Source organism: Bos grunniens, chromosome 11 (genome assembly GCF_055505025.1).
Source record: "Bos grunniens cultivar Pamir isolate PY7600 chromosome 11, Bosgru_T2T1.0, whole genome shotgun sequence".
NCBI classification, from domain to species: Eukaryota; Metazoa; Chordata; class Mammalia; order Artiodactyla; family Bovidae; genus Bos; species Bos grunniens.
Genome location: NC_141175.1, coordinates 22,554,570 through 22,576,875, shown reverse-complemented (window position 1 = coordinate 22,576,875; position 22,306 = coordinate 22,554,570). Strand labels below are relative to the sequence as shown.

Below are 22,306 nucleotides of genomic sequence, written 5' to 3'. Positions count from 1 at the left end.
GATAGGAACACCACCACCCGTCCCTTTGCATGGCCAGAGGCACATTTGCTAATTGTGCTAACCTTTCCTGGTAAAGCCACCGGGCTTCCCTGGTGGCTCAGATAATAAAGAGTCTGCCTGCAGTGTGGGAGACCCAGGTTTGATCCCTGGATCAGGAAGATTCCCTGGAGAAGGAAATGGCAACCCACTCCAGTATTCTTGTCTGGAAAATCCCATGGACGGAGGACCCTGGTCAGCTACAGTCCATGGGGTCACAAAGAGTTGGACACGACTGAGTGACTTTCTTTCTTTCTTTTCCTTGTAAATGGCAGAATTCCGGGATTTGGCTTGGAGGAGGGGGTGGCTGAGGTCATGGGGTCAATCACACTGCAGTGGAAGGAAGTTGGTCACCCTCTCTGCCCCAGCACATCTGAACTCATCCTCCGTTGCCCAAGTTTAAAAACCAACACCCTCCCCGCCTCCCCCCGCCCCGCAACAGCTGTCCTTCCATTGCAGACCTTGGAGAAGAGTAGCTCGTTTAAAATTGAGTCAGGGTTGGCAGGAGCCCTCACAGGAAGGACCACTAGAGCCGTGTGAACTTTCTTACCCTTTTATTCATACCATGTGCCGTTTGAAGCATGTTGTAAACTGTGAAGCACTCGTAAATATCAATGAATGTGATTTACTCATTCGTTCAACAAATATTTGCTGGGTATCTAATGTGTACCAGATGCTGGGCTAAATGCTGGCGACAAAGACTTGAATGAGACAGTCTGTGTGCTCAGGACCACAGACCATTGTGGCGGGTGAACATATAAATACATCGTCACGAACAAGGGCTGTCAGAACAAACCCAGAGTGCCAAAAGGAGCCCGGAGGACCCAGGCCGCCTGGGAGTGGGGTGCGGATGGAGAGTTTTAAGTGGGGAGGGTTCAGGAAAGGAGATTCCTGAGCCAAGTGTTGATAAAGTAGTCCAAGTGGGTCCACAGGGAAGGACACAGTCCAGGCAGAAGGAACAAACAGGAGCAGAAGCCCTAAGGCAGGACAAAGGCTGCTGCAGGAGAGAGAGCTATCCCCACGTCAGCATGTACACAACAGAAGGAAAAGGATTAGCTTCTTTGCTAGTGAGGATGGCAAAGGCCATGACAGATCACATAACGTGTTTAAACTTTTAAAAACAGGTGATGTTCGGACTCCCCTGGTGGTTCACTGGTTAAGACTCCACACTTCCAAAGCAAAAGGTGCAGGTTTGATTCCTGGTCAGGGAACTAAGGGGCTTCCCCGTGGATCAGTGGTAAAGAATCTGCCTGCCAATGCAGGAGCCACAGGTTCGATGCCTGGGTCGGAAGATCCCCCCATGGCAAGCCACTCCAGTTCGATCCCTGGGTTGGGAAGATTCCTCTGAAGGCAGGCATGGCAAATCGCTCCAGTATTCTTGCCTAGAGAACCCCATGGACAGAGGAGCCTACTGCACTACAGTCTATAGGATTGCAAAGACTAGGACACAACTGAACCAACTTAGCACGCTAGGGGAACTAAGATCTCACACGCCAAGCGATGCAGCCAATAAATAAATAAAATAAAATAAGCTACAAAGGCATAGTGTACAGCACAAGAAATATAGTCGATATTAAAAAAAAAGTGATGGGGAGACACTCAGTTATTTTCAACAGGGAGAGGGTTTGTTTGCTTGACTCTTGATTGATTTGTTATTATTGTTGTTATTTCAGAAAAGACAGTCTATCCACACCAGAAGGTTCTCATTCTGAAGAGATATGAAAGTGACCTGTGGGATTTTTCTGAAGTGCTGCTGGCTGGGAACTGCTGGAGGTGCAGTGGGTCTTACCCTAGTGTGTGGAGCTAAGTGATTTCTGATCTCTGAAGGCAAGGAAGCTCCTGGAGTGGCATCAAGCATGGGTGACAGGCAGCGTGGACGAGCAGTGGGCAGTGAGGCCTCTTCCCTGATGGTTCAAGTGCACATGACTGATGAATGGGTACCACGGGGTCGGAGCATTGCAGAGGTATATTTAGCTGTTACCTAGGACTCAGTCCACTCATCTCCCACCCACTGGGACACCCATTGGATGGCATGCAGTGGATACCAGGGAAGGAGGCTGTGGACCTGCTCTCAGGGCCTGGGGTAAGGCAGAATCCTCACTCCCCTGCATATGAAGATCATTCTAAGAGCATTTAAAGTAAGTGTGATTTTCTGAGCCCCACCCTAGATCAGTTAAATTAGGATCTCTCCTGGGAAGTCTGTCATCCTAACTGAAGTGCAAGGCAGGAGAGGAGAATGTGTCAAAGAAAAATGAGGTGGTGTGTCTTGAGTGTTCAGAGGAAGGGGCTCAGGACAGGGGCTGGAGAAAGGGGACATGTGGGGTGTGGATGGAGACCATGGCAACCAATATGTTACCTGTAGACAGCAATGAGGGTTTTCATTCCAGAAAGACTCACACTAACTGCAGCGTCGTCCGGCTCTGCCTCCCTTGCTGTACTGTCGTTCCAGTGGAACGTCTCTGTTCTCAGTTTCAGCGCAGGTAAACTATCACAAACTGGGTGCTCGAGCAACAGGATTTCATCAGCATCTCCCGGCTCTGGAGGCTGAAAATCCAAGATCACTGTGTCAGCAGGGTTGGTTCTTTCTGTGCCCCTGAGGGAGACTGTTCCATGTTCCCACATGGTTTTGCTGGCTTCATTAGCATCTTTAGCTTATAGAAGTATCACCCCAGACTGCCTTCTTCTTCACACGGAGTTCTCCTTTGTCCATGCCTGTGTCCAAATTTCTTCTCTTTATAATGACACTATTTATACTGGGTTAACTTCGCTGGGGGCTTAGATGGTAAAGAATCCGCCTGCATTGCGGGAAACCTGGATTCTATCCCTGGGTCACGAAGATTCCCTGGAGGAGGAAATGGCAACCCACTCCAGTATTCTTGCATGGAGAATTCCATGGACAGGGGAGACCGGAGGGCTATAGTCTATGGGAACACAAAGAGACTAACACACACAGGGCCTACTTTAGTGACCTCATTTTAAGTTGATTAACTCTGTAAAGACTCTCCAAATAAGGTCACATTCTGGAGTTAGGCCTCCAACATATGAGTGGAGCAGGGCGGATTTATAATTTGATCTTTAACAGTTTGGAATAAAAATATATTATTATTGTTATCATTTCTACCCATTTTGGGGTATTAGGTGCCCGATTCTGCGTTAACATTGTGTTATTAATCCTTCCCAAGCACTGTGCAATTACATGGCATTGACCTTATTTTGGAAATAAAAAGGCCGAGCTGCCATGAAGTATAATAGCTGGCCTGGCATTGCAGGAAGCAAATAGTGAAGGCTTTCCTGGCCTAGTTCTGGCTGAGTGTTATCTACTCTGTGTGTGTGTGTGTGTGTGTGCGCGCGCGCGCGCGCGTGTGCTTTGTCCGACTCTTTGCGACCCCGTGGACTATAGCCCCCCAGGCTCTTCTGCCCATGGGATTTCCAAGGCAAGAATACTGAAGCGGGTTACCATTTCTTTCTCCAGGGGATCTTCTAGACCCAGAAACTGAACCTGTGTCTCCTGCATTGGCAGGCGGATTCTTCACCACTGAGCCATCTGGGAAGCCCCGTGTTATCCATTACATTCCCATTTAGGATGAGACAACCCTGGCCGACCTCATAAAGCCCTTTCAGGTTTCTGAGTCCTATCTGAGGCCTGTTAAGCTTTGCCATTCTAAAGAAAATGCAAGTCTGCAGGGCTCCCGGGAAAGGTATGCACGTATTGAATTTGTAACGGGATCCTGGAGTCCCGGCTGTCTTTCTTTATTCATGGGCTTCAGAGCTGGAGGTGCAGCATGGGGAGGAGGACAGGAGGTTGTGTAATTCTCTCAGGAAGAAAGCCAAAACGAAAAGGAAGAATGCAAGCAAGCGGCGTCGGTACACAGGCAGTTTTACAGGAGAGAGATGAATGTTCCTCTGTGTCCTGAAATGGTCACGGAGCACGAGCTGGAGGAGCTGCTGCCTTTTGCAGTTTTGCTGGAGGCACGATCTCGACTTCAAAGATGATCAGCTGCTCTGGTCAGCTCCCTTCAGCTGTGTTCAAGGAACAGGGACAGAGCAGCTGTTGAGTATACATGCTCGCATCCAGAGACAGTCCATACTCTGCAGGAACTCGGAGTCTGCAGGTAGCTGCAGACCCACAAGGAGATCATCTTGGAATTATGTGCAGAAGGAAGCAGAGGAGCTGCAGGAAAGCTGGGGTCAGGGTGTGTGTGTGTTGGTGGGGAGGTGTTGGGGGTGGGAGAGGAATCAAAGAAGGCTTCCTGGAGGAGGCAATGGCTGAATCTTCAGAAAAGAATACAGAGTAACAGGGGTGAAGTGAGGAAAGCAACAGCTCAAGCAAAGACACATATGCACACAAAGAGACACACAGAACAAGCAAAGACAGTTTGCATGGGAACCAGCAGGCAGGGGTGTTTAATTCAGGCTAAATATGCCTCTTCTGGGGAGGTGACGACTGCCAAGCTTCTCTTCAAGGGTTAAGACAGCACATCTGAGCTTCTTCCACTAAAATCTCATGGGGCCTGGAATCTTACACCTGATCCCCCACCAATGGGCTTCCCTGGTGGCTCAGATGGTAAAGAATCCTCCTGTAATGCATGAGATCTGAGTTTGATCCCTGGGTTGGGAAGATCTCCTGGAGGAGGAAATGGCAACCCCCTCCAGTATTCTTGCCTGGAGAATTCCATGGACACAGGAGCCTGACGGGCTACAGTCCATGGCGTCTCAAAGAGTCGGAAACGACTGAGCAGCTAAGCATCCCCCATCAACATTACAATTTTGTTTTGGCACAACAGGCTTAGAGTTGCCAAATATATACTCAGCCGAATCTGAAAAATCAAAGCACTTTAAGGAAAGGATTAATTATTAAGAGCAGATCTATTCAAGCTTAGCACTTAGGAACCTGACACAGATTTGTTCTGAAGAGAGCAGTGAAGAGATTCTGGAGGCAATGATTAGATTCTTGTGCCATGACATCTTGCAAAGTGTTAGCTGAGCCAGGTAATAAAAAGAGAGGTTCACATACCCCCTGCTAACTCTTAACATTCTTCCACTAGCTCCTCTTGAGATCACCCAAAGATTAGCCAAATATTAGGGAACATATCCTGCTGCTGTAAAGTTTTGTGTACCGTGTCTTCCCGCTGGTTAAATGATGCTTAGTTTGTAAAAGTAGCCAAGGGCAGAAATTCAGAAACAGAATCTGTTGTGAGTACAAACACAAATATACTCCCTTCCACTGTATTATGCTAACAGAGGTGTCAGATAAAACCACTGCATAGCCCTGATACATTTTTCCTTAGAACAAAAGCCTGTTTGCTTTGTAATGTTAATCCTAATGTGATTTGGAGAAGCAAATTAAATATTGATGAATCTTTTAGAAAATTTGTGGATGATAATGTGTCTTAATTCATCGTGAAAACTTTTAAAGGCACTGATGATCATTCTTTCAAAATTGCTTTTCTCACTACAAACAGTTTGACTTCTATTCAAAGGGAATTTTTTCGGGTAGCATTATCAATCTGCAGTGGAACTCATCCTTAAGGCAGGTACTTCAAAACTGGAGTCCTGTCTCCTATGGTTTTGAAATGGCACACTTGAGATTGCATGGTTGTCTGTTGGTGGAAAGGATGTCTGTCTGTCATTCAAGAGAAACAGAAGTCACTTTCGGTGTTTAAAATGGGAGGAATTTAATCTAGGGTGTTAGCTACATTGGAGAAGCCAAATAAGTAATAAATAGAACAAAGCAACCCAGAGATTCACACAAGAGGGAAAGTCAGTGTCATCTGATACTGGATGGCAGTGGGGTGAGGTGAGTTTGCCCAAGGCCAGGGGCGAGGTCACCAGCTGGGCTGGAAAGGCTGCAGCGAAGACAGAGAGGGAAAACACCCCAGCATTCCCGTCCCCTAGCATTCCTGTCCCTCCTCCAGGATATGCGTCGGCGGACTAGAGCCCAAAGCCAGCTGAGAAAGGAGCCTGGAACTGCAGCATCGACCCCAGCGCAATGCAGGCTCTAGCAGATGGAAGGCCAGGGGTCTGCAGAGCTTATCAGCTTTTCACCAACTTTACTAATCTGCAAGAGGGACGGGGTGAGGACCCTCTCTGATGAAGACAGGTGCAAGGAAAAAGGGGAGGAGAGAGTTTCAGATGGAGAAACAGAGAAACGAGCCTGAATCAGGGTCCTGCTCTTCCTCCCCATCTGTTCTTCTACTCTCTGGTCTGATGAATTTTCCTAGTTTTATTATTTTCTTCTGACTCTTCATATCTTACTCCATGCTTTAAAAAATTACCCCTGGGAGAAGAATGGATGCATGTATGTGTATGGCTGAGTCCCTTTGCTGTCCACCTGAAACTATCACAACATCGTTAATCGACTATTAACAATGATTAGTGTTAATTAATGATAAGTTAGAATCTGAAGCGTGTCTCTGCCATTAACTACACCTAGGTATGTCATTTGTGACATTGGGGAAGGTCTTGCCTTGTCTGAATTCTGGTTTTTCTTTGTATCATCTGAAAAATAGAATTAGAAGTTTTTAATATTTACTCTGCTTAGTTTATAAGTGATTAACGTATGCAATCTATCAAGCCTTTGCCTGGAGCATTATAGTTTTGATTATGAATTTAGTGCATCATTCTTGCCTAGGTCACTCCCATAACCTTCAAATGGTCTCCCCACATCTTACCTCTCAAGGTCTATTCTCAACCGAGCAGCCAAGGTGATCTTTTTGAAATGTATTCTCCACGTCACACCTTGTCTTCGAGCCTCTCATTGACCCCGATAGTGTCTTCCCTTGATGTTTACATGGTTCACCTCTCATCTCTTTCAAGACTTGGCTCAGCGTCACCCAGCTCTTGCACCTTGCCTTCCGTGCCTTGCCAGCATCCCAGCATTTCTGGTCCCCCTTCACCTGTTTAGCCTTCCCTTTTCCCCATAGCACTCAGCACCTGCTCACACACTCGCTCACTCTCTCATTTTAGGCCTGATTCCCTGGCACACACTTCAGCTGGGAGAGACCAGGGTCCTTGTTCTGCTCTTATCACATGGGTGGCGGACCCCATCCCCACCCCAGGGTTTCGGAGTCCTCATCATTTCCATGAACGGGGGTCCAGATAAGCTCTACCTTGCTTTCAGAATTTAACTTCTATCCTGTTAGCCTGTGCACATGCTTTGAGAAGCCATTGTCTGCGAGTAGAGTACACCTGTTATTTCCCTTCACTTCTCTATCCTGTGGTCAGGCTGGAGGCAGCAGATAATGACATGAGAGACTAACTCACAAATGAATGAAAGCAAAGTCAAAAGGCTTCCTAAGAGCATCTCTGGAGGGCCAGACTCTCAAGGGGCATCCAGCCTCTCATCCCTTCATTCGGGGTTCCTGCCTTTCTGTAGTTCCTCATGTGTCCACTTCAAGATGGGTGGGGAGAGATGTATAGGATGCTGGGAGGACCGGCATCCCAGTTCACCTTGCACCTCTCTACAGAAGAATGTCGCAGGTCCTCAGCCACAGGTGCAAATCCATCTGTCCATTTATCTGCCCACTCAACGACCTATCCATAACTTTCTTCAGCCTATTATCCTTGAGGGACTAGATGCCTCTATAAGATATCTCTTCATTTATTATAGTTCCTCCCAAATCATTGTGTGTGTATGTTTCAGTCACTCAGTCATGTCCAACTCTTTGTGACCCTATGGACTGTAGCCCACCAGGCTCCTCTGTCCATGGGGTTTCCCAGGCAAGAATACTGATGTAGGTTGCCATTTCCTTCTCCAGGGGATCTTCCTGACCCAGGGATCAAACCCGTGTCTCATGTGTCTCCCGCATTGACAGGTGGATTCTTTACTACTGAGCCACCAGGGAAGCCCCCAAATCATTAGTGTTTTGTTATTGTTATTTCTTGTTTCCCTCCCCCAGCCCTTGCTCATGCTATTTGCTTGCCTCCCCCACCCATGTCTTTGCCCATCAGCATCCTCATCGTCCTTTTAGGTGCCTGTGGCCGATCCTAGCTGCATCCACTTATAACAGAGGATCACCCCTCTATTCTCCAGCTGCCCTTCCCCTTGATGAGTCATGTGACTAATTCTGGCCAAAGGATGGTGGATGAGCAAGACGTGCGTCCCTTCCAGACCGAGGTGTCCACTAGACACGTTCTGCTCTGCATCTGCCAGCTGACTCAGTCCAGAAGATGGCAGAGTCTCAAGCTGGACGCAGCCCAGGCCCCCTGAGAGGGCCCTGGAGGACAGCCACTCTGAGAAGGGCTGCAGAGAGGAGTACATGACTACGTGGTGAGTAAGAAACTTCGACTGCAGAAGCTACTCTCGATTTTGTGACTGTTTGCAAACAGGTTGGTAGCTCAACAAATACATATCGATCATGATCGATCTGATGATGAAAAGTGAAAAACTAAAAGTGTTAGTTGCTCAGTTGTGTCTGACTCTTTGTGACTCCATAGACTATAGCCCATCAAGCTCCTCTGTCAATGGGATTCTCTAGGCAAGAATACTGGAGTGGGTTGTCATTTCCTTCTCCAGGGGATCTTCCCAATCCAGGGATCAAACCCAGGCCTTCTGCATTGCAGGCAGATTCTTCATTGTCTGAGCCACCAGGGAAGCCCCTAATGTGATGCTGAAATGCATCCGCATATGTAACTCCATGTAGGGAACATGTCACCAGATATATTCAAAATGTAGGAAGTTCTGGGAGAGGTTGGACAGAGGAAAATGAGAGCATGGAGTGTGTACATTGGGTGTGGGGACACCAAAGAGGTGGAATCCAGCTTGATGATCAAAAAGAGTCCCCAGGTTGGTAAAATCTGAGCTAAGATCTGAAGGATAAGAGCACTGGAGGAAGAGAAGGCTTTCAGGAGAAGGGGCTCAAGGTGCCCAGGCTGAGCTGGAGGAAGGCCAGTGGCGTTATCTACACAGATAGTGAGTTCAACCCATGATAGGCATTAATACATGTTTGCTAAATGAATAACCAAATGAATGATCATTATTAACTGATTATAGGAAAAGATTGGAGGAGATAGAAACAAAAAGAGGAATAAAAATTTGGGCCTGAAAAATGCCTTTCTAGAAAGGAAAATACCTTCATTTATTAAAAAAAAAAAAGAGAGAAAGAGGTATATGAGTTGTTTCCCTATTGAGAAATCTCCCTCAACCTCAAACCTATTGCAATTAAAGGGAGGAATGTGAAGGGCTTTCTCAATCTATCTGTTGTAATGTGAAGCTTTGTAAGGAATTTATTCTGTATTGTGTTGGGAAGATTCCTCTAAGCCTGGCTGTCTCTCCACAGGCCCTGGGAAGCCATGCAGGACCCATCAGGTAAAGGAGAGGAAATTCTGCTTTTCATTCTACAGGATGGAAAACAAACATTGATTAGTGGATCTTTATGGCAAATGTGGACAGAGTGTTTGGGAGAAGCTGCAGATATCTATTTCTAGTCTCCTGCACTAACACAATAGTCATACTGTGTGCTCTTCACCAGCTGATGAACAGATAATTTATGGTTTATAATCTAAACTGTCAGAGTTTCCTTTATGTAATGACTACAGACTATACACAGCTACTTTTGTGGAACCTAAAAACATCATTGCTTCAGGCAAGATGGAATGTGCAATAAATAATTTAGCAACAGACCTCTCTTCATTCTATTTATAGTAAGTTAAGATTCATCTCCATGGCCAACGTGAAGCACCCCTGAGTGGATGGTAAAACCCAAATATATCTCCCGTGTAACCCGATTCATGCTGAAAGGGCTCCAAGAATTCCAAAGATACTGCAGAGCTTGGAATTCCTTCTGCCCTCCAAGTCAACATATGTCCTTTTCTCCCTCCTGGTTGCTTTTGCTCCAAATAACAATGTCTGGTGTATAACTCTGTCTTGGAGGCCATTTTTCACCTCCTAAAATGCTTTGGATAGAAACTGTGGCACCTCAGTCCCTGCTTGCTTGTTCACTTTTTGTGCCATGAGAGCTCTCACTGCAGTATCCACTGCAATCACGCCATGGCCAAGCAGATTCTTTGACAGACGTGGAAACCAAGGCTCAGAGAGCTTGGGGCTTCCCCGAAGTGGCCAATGGGTGCTTTCTTTCACTCAGAATATTTTAGTGAGCACCTTCTGCAGGCAAGCTGTTGTAGTTAGAAAGGGCCCTGGGTTCCAATGCTGAAAAAGATAGAGATGGTCTCTGGCTTCATCCAACTTATATTTTAGTGGAGACAGATAGTTACCGTTTATGCAACTGATGTCTGCATCAGGGCTGTGGCAGTGCCAGTGGAGATGTGTGGGCATGGACTGAGCAGGGAGTAGGGCATACGTTCTGCCTGGAGGCCTGAGGGTGCTTCTCTGAAGAGGCAGCGTGAGCAGTGAGAACTAACTGGTTCCTAGACAGAAGGGGAAAACATTGTCCAAAGAGGGCAGATGGGGAGAAAGGCCTCGAGGCAGAACTTGGTTTTTAAATTTTCTTTCTTTCTTTCTTTTAGCCTGTGCTGGCTTTTTGTTTCTGCTTTCTCTAGTTACAGTGAACGGGGGCTACTCTCCAGATGCGGTGCTCGGGCTGCTCATGGCGCTGGCCCCTTTCGTTGCAGAGCACAGGCTCTAGGGTGCTTGGTCTTCAGTAGTTGTGTCTCATGGGCTCTAGAGCTCAGGCTCAGAAGTTGTGGTGCATGGGCTTAGTTGTTCCACAGCATGTGGGATCTTCCCGGATCAGGGATTGAACCCACTTCTCTGGCATTGGCAGGAAGATCCTTTACCACTGAGCCACCAGGGAAGCCCCAGAACTTGTTTTAACACTAAAGAATCTTCATCAGGTGGCAGAGGTCTTTAAATTCACACCTTTGATGTCAACTAACCAGACTCTCTTGCTTTTAAAATGAGGAGATCCTGTAACGTTTGGCCTGGCTGTGGGCTGAGACCATCTCTACCTCCCAGAAGATCTGAACCTCAACTCAGCTTGTAGGCTGCTCGGGGACACGAGAGACAAGTGAAAACAACTTATGCCCAGGATGTATGAATGAATTGCCAACTAGAGCAACGTTTATTTCCTGGAATGAGATGGAGGCAATCATGTAGTAATTATAATAGTGTCATAACATTGAATGGGATAAAAATATTAACATCATATGTTATCCAATGAGTAACAGTAGCTCATGTCGTGTTCGTTTGTTTGTTTTTGGCCAAGGCCTTCAGCATGGGAAATCTTAGTTCCCTGACCAAGGACTGAACCTGTGCCACCTGCATTGGGGGCACAGAGTCTTAACCACTGGACCACCAGGGAAGTCCCCCTAGAAGCTCTTGTTTTGACTGCACTTTCACGTATTCATATAATGACTGTCAGCCTCTCAACAACCACGTGAACATGTACCATCCTCCTCATTTTCCAGGTGAGGTTATCGAAGTTTAGAAAACGAGGTTACTTGAACATGTGACTCGGTTAAGTGCTTGAATGCAAGCTCTTTGCTGTGTTGCATTTCTTCTGTTCTACCGTGACCTCTGGATTCCCCACACTGCAGCTCTGTAACCTCAAGTGAATTGCTTAACCTCTCTGCAACTCAGCGCTCTGATTTGTTAAATGGGGAAATAATAATACTAATTGATAGCTCAGTTGGTAAAGAATCAATGCAGGAGACCTGGGTGTCATCCTTGGGTTGGGAAGATCCCCTGGAGAAGGGAAAGGCTACGCACTTCAGTATTCTGGCCTGGAGAATTCCATGGACTGTATAGCCCATGGGGTCACAAAGAGTTGGTCACGACTGAATGACTTTCACTTTCACTTTTCACCATGACCTCTGGATTTCCCCACACTGCAGCTCTGTGACCTCAAGAGAATTGCTTAAGCTCTCCACACCTCAGTGCTCTGATTTGTAAAATGGGAAAATAATAATACTAACTAATGGGGTTAAAGTGATGATTAAATGAGTTAATGCATGTCATATGGGGACTTCCCTGGTAATCCAGTGGCTAAGACTCTATGCTCCCAATGAAGTGGGTCTGGGTTTGATCCCTGATTGCAGAACTAGACCCCACAGGCCACAACTAAAAGATCCCTCATGCCTCAATGAAGATGGAAGATGTCAAGTGCTGCAACTAAGACCCGGCACAGCCAAATAGATAAAAATAAGTATTAAAAAAATAGCAAAGCAAAATAAAACATGTCATATTCTTGAGACAGAGCCTAGCCCATAGTAAAAGCGGTGAAGTGTTAGCCTTATTATTGATTCTCTTTGATATTATTACTAGTTTAATATTTGAATTTTATATCAATGATATTTGATCCTTCCATTGGTTTAGTCTGAGATAGTAGTAGATAAGATGAGTATCTAATGAGTAGATAAGATCATCAAAAGAATATTCTTTGTTTTTTTGATAAATGGAATCTATTAAAATTGGTTTTATGGACCTTGAACTTCAAAGGAGTCGTTAGCCTTAGACTAAAATGATCACTCCCTTTTCTAACAAACCTGTCAGCTACGACAAGAGTCATGAATGCTTGACATTCATTCATTCATTTTCAGTATAATGTGCCCTGAGTACCTGAAGTACATCAGACATTGTTCTTGGTATAGCAATAGGCAAAGCAAACAAAATCCCTGCCTGCTCAGAAAGTAAAGAGTCTACCTGCAATGCAGGAGACCTGGGCTCAATGCCTGGGTTGGTAAGATCACCTGGAGAAGGGAATGGCTACCCACTCCAGTATTCTTGCCTGGAGAATTCCATGGACAGAGAAGCCTGGTGAGCTAGGAGTCCCAAGGAGTCGAACATGACTGAGCAACTAACACTTTCATTCTCACTTTTCCATGATGACAAGGGCTTTAGAGAAAAGCAGGAGGAAAGGGGGTGGGGAGTGCAGAGTGAGAGGGTTTAAATTCAGTGATCAGTGACCACCTTACTAAGAAGGTGGCATTTGTGCCAGGACTTTCAGGGAGTAGGGGAGCCACCCCCACAGTCCTCTGGGTTAACAGCATCCCAAGCAGACTGTTTCCTGTGTGCCCTCTAATTCCTTACCTTCACACTTGATTAATTCAGTAATCATTCTCATTCATTTATTAAGTATTTTTTGATCATTTGCTTTGTTCTAAATCCTATTCTGGGTGGTATGACTTCGGTGAATGGTGCTCCCATCCTGGCAATTACTGTGTGTTTCACAGTGTAACCAGGGAGACAGGAAGACCATTCACAATAACCATACTGGATGATAAGGGCTGCAGCTTGGGGAATTATGGTAGCAAAAGGAGATATGCCTAAATACCAGAGGCAAGAGAGATAGGATCAGAGTCTCAGGTCTAGGGAAGAGTCACAGAGCAGGTGAGAGTCGAAAGAGCCTTCAGACAAAAAAGCAGGACTCTGTTAGGAAGACCAAAGAGGAAGGGCATTCAGGCAGAGGACTGTGCAGTCAGTTATAAGCACAGCGGTGTCCTCTGGGGGCTGGAGCAAAGGTTGGGAAGAGGCAGGCTGGTGAGGCCAGGAGGTTCCCACGCTGGGATGGATTGTGACATTTTTCCTGGAGCTGGCAGGGGTCAAAGAAGGGTTTGCAAAGTGGGGCGTTATCCTATTTGTTTGTGAGAATGACTCTTTCCACAGCTATGTGTGGGAAGGATCAGCTTTCTGATGGTACCCAATCAGAGGTCTGGAGATGGACCAGCCACCAACGTGAAGGATTAGGAAGCCTGTCAGGCAGAGGGATTTAAAAGCTGGTGCTGAGTCGTAGATGTCATAAAAAGGGCAGTTTGACAGCCCTTGATAATGATGTGGCTTAGAGCATGAGGAAGGAGGTGAGGAAGCTTCACAGGCTCCTGACATGGGTGACCTACATGACGATGATGATCAAGAGAGGGCCTCTAAGAGTTATGGGTTCAAATTTAGACATGCTGACTTTGAAGGTCTCCAGGAACATCGTTTCAGCAAGCAGCGTCTACTGGGCACAGCCTGTGCCCATCAAAATCAGATGACCTGACAGGTCTGGATCCAGGGTTCTAAGACTTTCAGAGACTGAGGTGGCTTGTGTTGTCTCCTGTGTTTGGGAGATGCTGTCACTGTAACAGTTCGGAAAGCACTAGCCACAGGCCAGATGCTGCTGGGTGAGCTGGATAGTGACTTTCACACTGTCATCCTTAACTGCCCTCCAAAGGGTAGGTACCATTTTAATTATTTATATTATTTCCTTTTTTGTGTGTTGCTATTTCTATTTTATAGAGAAGGAGGAAACCAAGACTCAGAGAGGTGAATCAACCTGCCCAGTCACCCAACGACAGAGTTAGGACTTGAATCCAGATAAAGTAACAGGACCTGCATTCCTAGTTACCACTCTGCCCACTTAGGGTCACGTCACTGCTTTGCATTGTTGGTATGTGGTTATGGATGCACATAACCATCTGTTTTTTTGATAACTTCGCTTGAAAGAAGGGGATAGGGAAGAAACTTCAATTAAGTAAAAGTAGACTCTTGTGGAGAAAATATTGACTGTACAAAGAGAGCCTTATGTGTATAACTGAACCAACTGACCTGAAACTAACACAGCTTTGTAAATTAACTACACGTGCTAAGTCGCTTCAGTTGTGTCTGACTCTTTGGGACCCTATGGACTGTACGCTGCTAAGCTCCTCTGTCCATGGGATTCTCCAAGCAAGAATAGTCATTTCAATTAAAAAAAAAAAAAATTAGAATAAAAAAAAAGAAAGAAGTTGAAGAAACATGAGTCTTACATAAAGTGGATTCAATAATAAGCTTTTTGGTACAAAAAAGTCATGCTGTCTTTGAGGTTCCCCCAAATATATAGTTATTAATCAGCAATCATTTACTGAGTATCAGTTGGCACTAGAAATGTTCTGAGAATGGAAAGTAAACAAGATAAAGGCTAGTCATGCCCTCAAAGAGCTCACCAAAGAGAAAACCAAAAATGAGGCTACTGTATTGCCCCAAGGTGAGGCTCTTTCTACCAAATTTTAGAAACCGAAGCCTCAAAGGCAGCTTGTCTCAACTGTGCTTAGTAACCTAAGACCCCAGTGCCCTGTATAGAAAAGGTGATATTCAGACTGGTGGCTAGCACTTCCGGATTTTTGGCTGTGCTGGGTCTTTGTTGCTGGGAGTGGGTTTAGGAGAGCAGGAGCTACTTTTCATCGGGGTGTGAGGTCTTCTCATTGTCGTGACTTCTCTTGTTGTGGAGCACAGATTCTAGGCACATGGGTTTCAGGAATTGCAGCTGCAGGCTCAGCAGTTATGGCGCACAGGCCTAGTTGCTCCACCGCATGTGGAATCTTCCCAGACCAAGGATTGATCGAACCCATGTCCTCTGCACTGGCAGGAGGATTCTTTTTTTTTGTTTTTTGTTTTTTTATTTTATTTTATTTTTTAACTTTACAGTATTGCTTGGTTTTGCCATATATCAAAATGAATCCACCACAGGTATACATGTATTCCCCATCCTGAACCCACCTCCCTCCTCCTTCCCCATACCATCCCTCTGGGTCGTCCCAGTGCACCAGCCCCAAGCATCCAGTATCGAGCATCAAACCTGGACTGGCAACTCGTTTCATATATGATATTATACATGTTTCAATGCCGTTCTCCCAAATCATCCCACCCTCTCCCTCTCCCACAGAGTCCAAAAGACTGTTCCATACATCAGTGTCTCTTTTGCTGTCTCGTATACAGGGTTATTGTTACCATCTTTCTAAATTCTATATATATGCGTTGCTGCTGCTAAGTCACTTCAGTCATGTCCAACTCTGCAACCCATCGACGGCAGCCCACCAGGCTTCCCCATCCCTGGGATTCTCCAGGCAAGAACACTGGAGTGGGTTGCCATTTCCTTCTCCAATGCATGAAAGTGAAAAGTGAAAGTGAAGTCATTCAGTCGTGTCCAACTCTAGCGACCCCATGGACTGCAGCCTACCAGGCTCCTCCATCCATGGGATTTTCTAGGCAAAAGTACTGGAGTGGGGTGCCATTGCCTTCTCCAATATATATGCATTAGTATACTGTATTGGTGTTTTTCTTTCTGGCTTACTTCACTCTGTATAATAGGTTCCAGTTTCATCCACCTCATTAGAACTGATTCAAATGTATTCTTTTTAATGGCTGAGTAATACTCCATTGTGTATATGTACCACAGCTTTCTTATCCATTCATCTGCTGATGGACATCTAGGTTGCTTCCACGTCCTGGCTATTTTAAACAGTGCTGTGATGAACATTGGGGTACATGTGTCTCTTTCAATTCTGGTTTCCTCAGTGTGTATGCTCAGCAGTGGGATTGCTGGATCATAAGGCAGTTCTGTTTCCAGTTTTTTAAGTGGCAGGAGGATTCTTGACCACTGAAACACCAGGGAAGTCCAAGATTGGTGGCTGGCCCTTTAATTAACTTTTTAATGGTCCCAAGCAAGGGCATTGCTGCAGGATTATGATCACTTCCATTCCATAGATGAAGATGGTGAGTGAGGTTCACAGAGATAAAGCAACTTGTTTCTTGGTAGCAAAACTGGGATTCAGATGCAGATATCCACCTGCAAGGTCCACAGTAAACTGTTCTCTTCTATCACATAAGCCAGGAAGGGAAGCAGCGAGAGAGTGGTAAGGGGTGATGCATCGTTCAGGGAGAGCCTGGTTATAGCAGATGAAATTCATCATCTTATTTTTTTGTTTACACTTTCCTACCCAAATGTATACCAAGAAAAGTCCCATCAGTGGTTATGTTCCAGACAACAGGGTGATTCCCTTGACCTTCTTCATTCTCATGTGTCCACTGAATTAATCCAGCAATGGAGTGTTATTCCCAGTTGGTGAGAACTCTCTGCATACCGTCCACATGCCTGGAAAAGTGAGAATTCCATGAGCTAGTTAAGAAATGCAGCCCAGAGCCCCTTGAAACAGGATTTGTTGTTGTTGTTTAGATGTTAAGTTCTATCCAGCTCTTTGTGACCCCATGGACTGTAGCTCTCCAGGGTCCTCTGTCCATGAAATTCTCCAGGCAAGAGTACTGGAATGGGTTGCCATTCCTCCTTGGGGGGATCTTCCCAATCCAGGGATTGAACCACACATGTCCTTCATTGGCAGGTGGATTCTTTATCCCCAAGTCACCAGGGAAGCCCCAATAAAGGATTATAGATGGTTAGAATTATACAATGTGCTCTTACAAAGTCATTAAACCAATTCTAAGACCCTGGAGGTCAAGATTCACATGATATTTGCATTTATATTCTTGACACCTAGGGAGGAAGCTAGAATTTAGTACACATTCAAGGATTACTCCTTGAATAAATATATAGTGAATGAAAACATAGCCTGTTAATGTTACATCTAATACTATTTTCTACTAGTACATTAAATTGCTAAAATATGTGGTCTGATTAGAGTATAGAGCACTTTAGCATAAGACACATAATAGTTCTTTGATTAGAATCTTTGTGGAGTGGCTCTCAGGAAATGGGATATTTGAGTTGAATTCTGACAGGTTATGTGGTCTATTCTCCTGGTACCCTACTCCAGTTGGGGTGGATTTCTGTGTGCTTGCCTGCCTCACTGGACTATCATTTCCTGGGGGGGGCAGGAATCAATTATGACTTAACATTTTTGTTTCCAGTAGCACTTTCCAGCACCTTCCAGAAGAGCTCTAGGAGTCAGCACATTATATTAGAAAGCTGCCATTGGAATCCCACTCTCATCGATTCTTTGAGCAATTTCTGAAAAACACTTGAAGCCTCAGTTTCTCATCTAAAATAAGAGATCGCCCTGCCGAGAGATGGGCCAGCCCGGCGGCGCGCGGGCAGCAAGCGGCGGCGGCGGTGGCGGCGGCGGCCCAAGATGGCGGAGCTGCAGCTCGACCCGGCCGTGGCGGGGCTATGAGAAAAAAATAAAATAAAATAAGAGATCATTGCCATCACCTTCTAGACATTATTTGTTATAAGAATTAAATATTGGTAGTGATGTAAAGTGTCTAGTGTAGAGGCTACAACTCCCAGCATATGGTGAATGACAATATCTCCTCTCCTTCATCTTCCTTGGTAAAGAGGAGATGCTGGAAGAGGTAAAACCAAAGTTACAGGGCACCAATGCTGGTGACAGTGCTGAGTATTTATGGTGGAAGGGCCTTGTCCTCTAAGAAAACCCACAGAAGAGAAGACAAAAGGGTCTTAGACTCATAGACAGGACAGGTGTGGGCTGAGGACCAGGACTCTATCTGGGTCCTGCAGGAGGAGAGAGGGTGAGACCAAGGTAGGATATGGAATCCTTTGCCTGAGAAATCCTGATTCCCAAAGCAGGTGGTGCTTTCATTCTGCTCCCCATGTGGAACACCAGCCCTTACTTACAGCTCTATCAAACCTCACCTCTCCTGGCCTTGAGCAAGCTTACAAACATCCCCCAGATTCAACTCTTCCCAGGGGGGATCTAGTATTCCTTTGGCCTCACTGATGTCTTTGCTAGCTTTACCCATTTAGTACCAAATGCCAGGACCAGTCCAGGTCCCACCCTATATACAGGGGATCAAGAGCATTGAGGATGGGCTAGAGCAAGGGGAAGGGGAGACTTTTAGAGGCCTTATGCATGGCAAAAGCTATCATGACCTCATCTGAAATTAAAACAAAAACCAAAAATGAAGCTGTAAAATATTAACGAACTCAAGTGGGTTGATGGGATAAATATTTTATAAAAACCACCAAAAATCAGATTGTTTTTAGAAAAATTTCCTTGTGTGGAATTCTCCTGGTTAGTGCTTAGCCTGCCTGTTGGGACATTTAATCCCAAATGCTCAGCTAGGATGGAGGTCCACTGAGTAAGCTCTGGCTGTCAAAGGAGTCTTTTCCAGGACAAATGGGTCTAAAGCCCAAGGAAGAAAGCTGGTCAGACGTTAAACCTGAAGGAGAGAAGGCAGCAGGGAGGCATCAAGACAAACAAGTCTAACCTGAAAGCAGGTGAGGAATGGGACTATTTCCTGCCACTTCAGTAAACAGACAATAGCTACTGCAGCCCTCCACGAGGGAGTGGTGAGTCCTGAGGAGCTCAGGATGTGAAAACCGGACACCGGCCTCGGATAGCTGAGATGCGCATCAAAGGAACGATTTCAGTGAGCTCAGACTCTTGCATCTTTCCATACACAGGCTTCCCTTTTGGCTCAGATGGTAAAGAATCTGCCTGCAATGCAGGTGACCTAGGCTTGATCCCTGGGCCAGGAAGATTCCCTGGGGTGGCTATCCACTCAAGTATTCTTGCCTGGAGAATTGCATGGACAGAGGAGCCTGGCAGGCTACACACAGTCCATGGGGTTGCAAACAGTTGGGCATGACTGGGCGACTAACACTTTCACTTTTTCACACACACAAAAAAAGTGCAAAATTCCTTAACTTGGGATATCTGGTTTTCTTTAATTTACAAAAAATCTACCTGCCCTTTGTTGCAAAACTTCTATATAACCTGGCTCCTCCTCTCACCTCCTCAGAGCAGTTCTCTTGGGATCACTTGAGATGCTTTCTCCAGGGCTTAAAGTCCTAAAAATTCCCACTGCATAAAACAACTCTCAGCTTTTAGGTTGTGAATACTTTTTAAGTCGACACAAGCAAAGTGAAAACAGCAGAGAGAGCTGCAAATTTCCACCTGCCAAAGACTTAATGAATTACATTTCCATTACATTTCCAGATGGGACTAAGTGCAAATTGTAGCAGGTAAGTAGGATGTCCAAGTAATTTATCATTCAACCCATTTTTGAGAGAGAAAGGAGTCACTATTAGCAATTATATTGAGAAAAAGTATAGGAAGAGGTTAGAAAGTATGTCTACCTATTTAAACAGACAGCAATAGATCTGAAGATCTTACTATGGGTTCCTTGGATAAGGAAAATAAAAAGAAAATAAAAACAAACCTTTGTATTTGGATGTACTGACTTAAGGACACGCTGGATGCAGCATTGTAAAAATTCAGCAAGTAAAATACAAATTCCTTGGCTTAGTATTCAAGGTCTTCTGCCCTCAGGCTTAGCTTATCTCTTCCCACACTCTGGCCTAAGCAAAATCAAACTTTTTTATCATTGCCCTCCAAACACTACTTTTTCTCACTTTAAAATTCTATCCAACCCTCAAGGTCCCAGTCAAGGTTAATATCCCGCACCCCTGCTCCCACTTCAGGCAGATGGCTGTAGCAGTTTCTTTCTTTACTATCATTTAGGTTTATATTTTATTTTCCCTCTAACATTTTTTTTTTTTTTTTTTTTGCTCATAGCTATCCTTTCTAACATAGTTTGTACACTAAAATTGTATCCTGGGGCAGGATTTGAATTTAGCTTTGGAGTAACATAACTTTATAGTTCTTCTCTCATGCTGCATGGTAGGTACCCTTTCTGCAGGGTCCTCAGGACTCAACCTTGAAACCGAGATGAATCCAGTGGGGCTCTTGGGTATGCAAGCCCTTTCAACAATTGTTAATTAGGGAAGGGAGGGGATGCAGAGACTACGGGGGAGCAGCCAAGAAACAAAAGTGCAGCCTTGGGGGAGAGTCCTGGTTCTACCTCAAGGGATACACGATACAATACCTTTGCGCTCTTTACAGAACTCATATCCTCTACAAGTGGAAGATGTTAGTGTTAGGTAGGTAGAATAGGGAAAAGGAGTCCAAAATGGCAGTGGCTAAAAGACAAGGAAGGTCAAAGGAGGGTCCAAGGACCAGAGTGAAGACTTCAGGTAGAACAAATAGCACTTCTGGCTAAGCCCAGTTTGCATTGGGCAGGCCCAGGTGGAGGAAAAAGCCTGTAAAAGGAAGAGCCAAAGCGCTTTCTCTCTTTCTCTCTCTCCCGCCTGCGTGCGCTCTCTCCCCCCGCCCCCACACACCGCGTGCGTGTGCCCTATCTCTCTCTCTCTCACTCTCTCTCTCTCTCACTCTCTCTCCTTTCCCGCGCACTCCTCCACTCTCTTCTCTTCGAGTCTTTGGGTTGGCACGCCCTCACACTTCAAGGATGGATTCTCCTACTATCTTCTAAATAAAATAGAGCTGTAACACTGATTTGCCTAAGAGCTATAACACGGTTTGTTCAAGACCCTACAGCTGTGACGCGCCGAGGGCTTTAATGTCCATCGCTCCAATTCTTTGTTGTGACGAGACAAAGAACCGAGGAACATACACTCGCGTGACATTAGCATTCATCATTTCAGAGCAGACTATCTAGGGCCAGATTAAAAGAACCAGAGAAACTCATCAAAAGACTGAGACCTAGATTTCCCTGGTGGTCCAGAAGTTGAGAGTCTGCCTGCCAATGCAGGGGACATGAGTTCAATCCCTGGTCAGGGAAGATTCCATATGCAACTAAGCCTCAGAGCACCATGACTATTGAGCCCGAGCTCTAGGGCCCATGAGGCACAACTACTGAGCCTGTGTGCTGCAACTACTGAAGCTTTGAGCCCTACAGCCCATGTTCTGCAGCAAGAGAAGTCACCATAATGAAAACCCTGCCCACAACAACTAGGGGGGAACCCCTGCTCCCCACAATCAGAGAAAGTCTGTGCACAGCACTGAAGACTCAGTCTCTGGTTTCAGAGAGACTATCTGAAACCAGATTAAAGGACTGCAGCAGTTTTGAGGGTCACTGTGCCCCTCTGTGATCTGCTTTGCCTGGCAAAGCAATAAAGTTACTCTTTTATACTTCACCCCAAACTCTGTGTACAAGATTCAATTCAGCACTGGTGCCCAGAGGCTGAGCTTTTAGCACCAACCCCAGTATCTCTTCCTTGCCTTTCTCTCCAACTACTCTGTCCCAAACTTGGGAAAATTTTCTGTCCTCCTTTGCAGATCTTTTACTTTCTTCATCACCAGGGACATTTATTTATTGATCTATCTTAAACATAGCTCAGAACTCCTCAAAGGTGGGAAGACGAAATCTTCTTAAACTTTGCCGACTCCACCCTCTACTCTGTCCAGGAAAGGGCCCCCATCCAGTAAACCTGCTCAAGAATTTAGTTCTTCGTATCATTACATCCCAATTTACACATAAAAAAGGTTTCTCTGGTGACTCAGATGGTAAAGAATCTGTCTGCGGGGCAGGAGACCTGGATTGATCTCTGGGTGGAGAAGATCTCCTGGAGAAGGGATGGCAACCCATCCCTTACCTGAAGAATCCCATGGACAGAGGAGCCTTACCTGGAGAATCCCATGGACAGAGGACCCTTGCAAGTTACGGTCCATGAGGTCACAGAGAGTCAGACAGGACTGATGGACTAAGTCTTCCACTTTACCTACAGAAAATGATAAAAGGAGGAGCCAAGTCCTCAATTTCCACTCAGAAAACTAATTGTAAGGGAGTTTGTGTGGAGAG

At 45.6% G+C, this 22,306-nt stretch overlaps 2 long non-coding RNA genes across 3 annotated transcripts in view; both read left to right on the top strand.

The window, feature by feature from the left end:
- The window catches only part of LOC147362732 (uncharacterized), a 46,034-nt gene extending 36,377 nt beyond the window's left edge, over positions 1–9,657 (top strand). The window contains exons 3-5 of one of the 2 annotated variants that reach the window (XR_015135778.1): positions 1,710–3,734; positions 8,069–8,305; positions 9,315–9,657. This is a non-coding gene — a long non-coding RNA (uncharacterized LOC147362732). Of the gene's footprint in view, positions 1–1,709; positions 3,735–8,068; positions 8,306–9,314 lie in introns of those variants that run through there. The other variant, XR_015135779.1, reaches the window with a different exon arrangement.
- A 1,456-nt stretch (positions 9,658–11,113) lies between these two features.
- On the top strand, positions 11,114–17,893 carry LOC147362731 (uncharacterized). Its single transcript, XR_015135780.1, has 2 exons — positions 11,114–11,400; positions 17,594–17,893. It is a non-coding gene; the product is annotated as an uncharacterized LOC147362731 (long non-coding RNA).
- The last annotated feature ends 4,413 nt before the right edge of the window (positions 17,894–22,306 follow it).